Genomic DNA, 6,001 nt, shown 5'->3' with positions numbered 1-6,001 from the left:
TCGCCACCCGGGCCGCTGATGTGGACCACTGGTCCACCAGTCAGTGGCTAGGGGTAGCTTAGGTCCGGGTACGTTTAGTAGTTTCTGTTTTATTTCAAATCCCATTTAAATTACTGCAACTTCAAATAAAAGTAGAAAATTCAATTTAGCTCAGAAAAATATAAATGAGACATCAAAATTCTTAGAAAAGTAAACTCTATCCAATAAAAATATAAAATGAAATTTTTATTTTTAATAAAAATCCAATTATTAAATACTTATTATTTAAGCCTTTAATTTTAATTCTAAATTCAATTAAAATTCAATAATTAGTAAAAATTTCCAAAATTAAATAAAAACCAGTAATTAAATAAAGAAAACATTAAAACTAATTTTCTTTATTTATTATCTTGTTAAATCCTTATTAGAAGGATTTAAACCTAATTGACCTAATTATTAATTGTTCTAAAATAGAAAAATGCCAAATTCAATATTATTTTGTTTATTTACAAGTTACTAATAACTTCAACTTTAAAATGAAGTTGTTAATCATAGAACTATATGGTAGATAGCAAACCCTAATTCCATATGGAATGATATTACAACCCTATCATTTCATGTGAAACTCAAAACCCTAATTCAATTAGAAACCCTAGCTCCATTATTACATGTGAACCCTAATTTGCTTCTAACCTAAAACCCTAGGTTAGAACATGTGATCGTGGTACCTACTTTCAAATCATAGAACCATACTAGCAAATAAATACTTGACTTGGCCACATAAAATGTAGAAGACCTATCACTAATATATGGGTACCCCATGTGTTCATCCTCATCAGACCTAATTGATCAATTAGGGTCAACCACATGTAAACCCTAGATCCTATTACCAAAGCCATCGTCCTTATTTAGCATCACCCCATTGTGATGAACCCTCATAGTAACCATGATTGATGATTACCTTACATACCCTACACCACGAAACCCTACTAGTGTTGGATACTTATCAACCATTCTATTTAGGAGTCAATCATTCCTTACTTAGTGGATCAAATAGCAAACCCTAGACAATCTCAATCCTAATTAATATACATCTTCTTACTTAAGAAGTATGTTCTTCAAAAGTTATTCTTTTGAAGAAAATAAGGAATCATCATCAACCCTGCCTATAAGGACCTATAAACCCTAGCTAGCTATCACCAACAAGATGAACCAATCTTGATAGCAACCTTGTATGAATAATTGCTTAGGATATCTAGGCTTATCTTAACCTTACAAGCCCTAGGTGCTGATGAATCCAACTTTGTTGGGATCCATCTAATATTTACTCCAGCAACTACCTGAAACCATAGTCAATCATAGAAACCCAACCTAATTACCATACTTGTTCTTTATCTAAGAACATGTTCTTCAAAAGTTATTCTTTTGAAGTATATGATAATTAATCATTAACCATGCCATATAGTACTAAAACTGACCACTGTTCTTTACTTGTTAACATTATGCCAATTATCATTCTTTGTGTGTTCAATTGATTATTATGCTTTATTATATACCTGTTTATAATACCAAGTTAATCACACCTGAGTAAGAACCTTGTATGTGAATCACTCTAAAAGTGCAACACACCCTAAAACCAATCATTACCACTCAATAATCCTAAATCATCGGGGTTAGGACACGCTTAGAGCGATTGCATCTCATTCTTATGCATTATTGCATCTTGCCAATCTTTTAAACATCGTCCTTACCGGACGATGATGCTATTTCAGAATTTGGAGTTATTGCGTAACGAAGACCTTGCCTGCATAATCTTGCAGTCAAGAAAGGCAAGTTCATCACTTGCTCATGTCATTTGAGTATTTTTATCAAATTACTTGCAAAGTATTATGGTTATCACAATTGCATAAAAATCAAAACCACTACTTTCATAACTATGAATATGACTAAGTGGTGGGCAATGGAACCATGGATTGTGTTGATATGGTGGAGGTTCCATTGCACGGGTTTATATCCATCTAGGATTAAACAACAAATGTCGCCAGTGATTCTTGTGCCGTAATACCCGTGTTAACCATAAGATCCGGAGTGGGACGGAGTAGTCAAAAGTGTTTCCACCTCTCGTTCATCAACGGATGCGCTTTACCGTAGTACACTTGTGATCCAAGGGGGCAAGCTGGTGAGGCTGGGGAGTCCTAAGTCCCCACGGCATAGTCCGTAGTACACTTGTCGCCCGAAGGATCAAGATGGTGAGGCTGGGGAGTCCTAAGTCCCCACGGTATTGCGGTCTAGGATGGGTTGCAGGCCCAGCACTGTTGTCGTGGTCGGGGTCCACCTTGAAATCTACAGGAATAATGGGACCGACGTGGACCCAGGGTCGGGGCATGCAACAAAGGGTGGGTGTTCGAGGTAGCGGAGGAACATGATTGGCTAGACCTTATACCGGGCCTCACACCAAAGGAAGTGTGGACGAGCCTGCAACTCGGTTGGCACCAAGGTTAAGATCTCTTATGGGTAAAGCAACACACCTCTGCAGAGTGTAAAGAACCGTGACTGTCACTCCTCGTTCGGGGATATGGAATCGCGAACGCGGCCGGAAAGGAGCTCCATGAAGTTCTAGTAAACCGGTGAAGGCTGACGGACATAGTTCTTCTGAATAAAAGCAACCTTTTGAAGAAATGGTTATGAAAACTTGCATTGGTATTAGACTTTCTGGTCTAATGCCGTAGCTAGTGCATTAAACACCTCTTTCCTATAATGAACTTGTTGAGTACGCTCGTACTCATCCCACTCTTAAATCCCCTGCTTAGATATGGAAGCACCGAAGGAGGATCTACAGTGCAACTCAAAGGCCGAGGAGTCAACAACTACTTCAAGAGACAGGACCCTGTCAGAGGAGTCAGATACCACATCCAACAAGGAGAAAACCTAGTTTAGCCATAGAATGGAACTAGCTTCCTAAACCTAGCTCCTATTTAGCTAGAATCTATTCATAGCCTCTATAGCTAGTCAAATACTCTACAAATAGAGTTCGTGATAGGATTAGACTACGAGTCGTTTTTTTTTTGGAGTTTATTTGCAGATTTACCTCATTGTAAAGTAGGAGGCTGTGATGATCTTATGTAACAGAGTCATTGTTGTAATTCTATAGACATGCCTTGGACCCGCATATGTTTCTGTTGTACCACTCTGAGCGATATAATACTAGTGGAACGGTGTTTCATTGGTGTTATATCAGACTTGCATACTACACCATGCAGTGGTATGCCGGGTCACCACAGTTGGTATGAGAGCAAATGCTTTGACCCTAGGATTAAAACCCTTTAAAGGAGACCTATAGGATTGGTAGTGTCTATAGGAAGTTGTCCTAGGTAAATCAAATACTTCTTATGACTTGAGATGGATATTCACTTGAGAATAATCCTGACACACTTGAGTCAACCTTTCCTACCTATCTTTCCTATGTAAAGTTAGTTAGCTAATCCCAAACATGTAGGACACCATGAAGTTCTTAAAACAATAGATGAGTAGACCATAGTTGGTATACAACACATGATAGTCCAAAGAGAGGATACAACCATAAGGAAGATATCCTATTGGAAAATGTGTACCAACACCTTTTATGGTCAAGTAAGAGTGATTCAGACCTGTAATAGGAGTGATATCAAGTAATGAAGATAGGTGTATAAGAAAAATATCCTAATAGAAAATATAGACCAAGTTAAGTAATGAGTAAGTAAATTATCCAAACTTGTAAAACAACTGATAGTAAGTGATAACTATGAGTCATATGAGGTAGTATAGACCATGATGAGTCAATCATGGGAGGTAAGGAAGAGAGATAGGAATAAAATATGTTTATAGGGTAGAGTTGTTAATCATATATGATTCACCTGAGAATCGTTATGTGATGGAATAGAACATCATAGACATTTGGTAGGAATACAATAAGGAGCCAAGTGCTAAATAATAGTACAATAGCTGTGTTCCAAAAATATGGGAAGTGTGCCAAGCACATCATGACCATAGTCTTATGAGAGAAACACTTGGAAGTATAGGAACTATATTTCCATAGTTATGTGTTTAGTGTAGCAATGTTAGAACCTAGACATATCAGGTGAAATAGTCCTCAACAAAATGGAAGTTAAGTAGTAATTCCAGAGAAAATTAGGTTAACCTTGACTATCCCAAACCACTTTGTTTCAAGTTTATCTCATTGCAATTGTGCCATTAAGGTAAATGTTGAGACAAATAATAGAATCCCATATATCCGTGCTAAGTATCACGATATAAACCTATCTTATGTGGTGCTATATATTACACATCAGAGCCTGATGTTTAGAGATGTCTTACTCAACTATTATATTCAGGCTTATGATGGTGTGTACTATAAACACAAAGCTGAATCTTCTTGGATTTTATTGGATTTTCATTGATTGACTAGATCCATACATGAAGTTTGACTTTGATATGCAAATGCATGTTGCAATATCAAGTTCTTACTTGATGCTATAGATCTAGAGGGTAATGGTATTCGTGTGAAGAAGTGACGAATTCTAAAGATTCTGAAGATAAGATGAAGGTTCATCAGAAGAAATGAGTAAAGTTGTGGGAGGCAACCACAATACTCTGAAGAAAGTACAATCAGAAACTCATGCTTACCCCAATAGAGGAGTACTTTTGTATGAAAGAAGCATGAAGGTGAGAAAGATAATGATTATGGTGAAGCTCAAGCAGATCCATAATTAATATAGAAGAGGGAATGCATGGGAAATCACCTTGGATACTATATTCATAGTGGTTTTCTTGCAAAATAAACCCTAAATGAAGAAAGATGACCTATGAAACCATAGCAGATATAAGAAGACCATAGTTGATATCAGAAGACCACAATTGGTATAGGATCAATATTGCGAGATAAAGCAGAAGATGTCTCGTTCAGTTGATCAGAACCTATAACAGAATCCATTTTTAGATATCAAATAGCCACAGTTGGTATAATAACCACAGCTGGTATCAGATGGTATTACAAACAATCCACGATTTAATTAATTGTAACCAAAGTTTGTGAACAAATAAAAAAAATTGTGAGCCAAATAGCTAGATCTATAATCATTTAGTTGAAGGATTCACATTGGATGTCCACAATTGAGTGGATACACCACATATATTCTTCGCGAGAACTTATAAGAATATGAAACATGAACTACACCTAAACCAATATTCTAACCATCAATCCAATGATTGGGAGAAAAGGAGTTGAAGACCATAAGAAAACTCTAAGGGGTAGAGTAAAGACTGAGTTGGATGTACAATAACTTAATACTTTAAGCTTGATAGAAGCAGAAGGTCTGAACTGAGAGGAAGTTCTATCTTATTTTCATAAGATTATTGGACATTTCTTTCAGAAAGATGTCAGACCAGAAGCCGAGATTCATACCTCGAGGAAGTAAGAAGTGGACTATAACTTGAGAAAGTGAGTAATAGTTACTCAGAAGTACGGAAGCTCAAGTAAACTAAGGTTAATAAAGTTGAACGAAGGAAATATCGTAGACCAAATACAGCCCTAGAAGGCCAAAGACCAAAAGAGATTGACTATACCAAAACTTAAGTCCATTTGAATGATTCCTTTCATGGAACCTAAGTAATCCAAACTAGTTATAGGTATCAACTATAAACCATGATTGGATGGACTAAATTAGTCTAATCCATTCTTAGGAAAATAAACCATCACGACCATTCCATGTTAAGTACCTTACCAAGTACCATTATTGCAGTTTTGGTAGTAAGGGAAAACAAAGACCTATGTTATCAAATAGGAGAATGTTATCCAATTAGTCTTCAAATTAAGACTGTCAGGACAAGAAGAAGTCCCATCATTGATTCTTCAATGAGAAAGGAAACAAGACTATAGGGTTGAAAGAAATCAAATAATTAAAGTTAGAAGCCATGGCTCAGAGACAGGTATCATAGAACTGGAGTAAGAAACTAATGTTCAGAGACAAATCCTAATGGATTCCAG

This window comes from Lolium perenne, chromosome 2 (assembly GCF_019359855.2).
Source record: "Lolium perenne isolate Kyuss_39 chromosome 2, Kyuss_2.0, whole genome shotgun sequence".
In the NCBI taxonomy this organism is placed as follows: domain Eukaryota; kingdom Viridiplantae; phylum Streptophyta; class Magnoliopsida; order Poales; family Poaceae; genus Lolium; species Lolium perenne.
The sequence above is the reverse complement of the archived record's forward strand: the minus strand, read 5'-3'. Positions refer to the sequence as shown.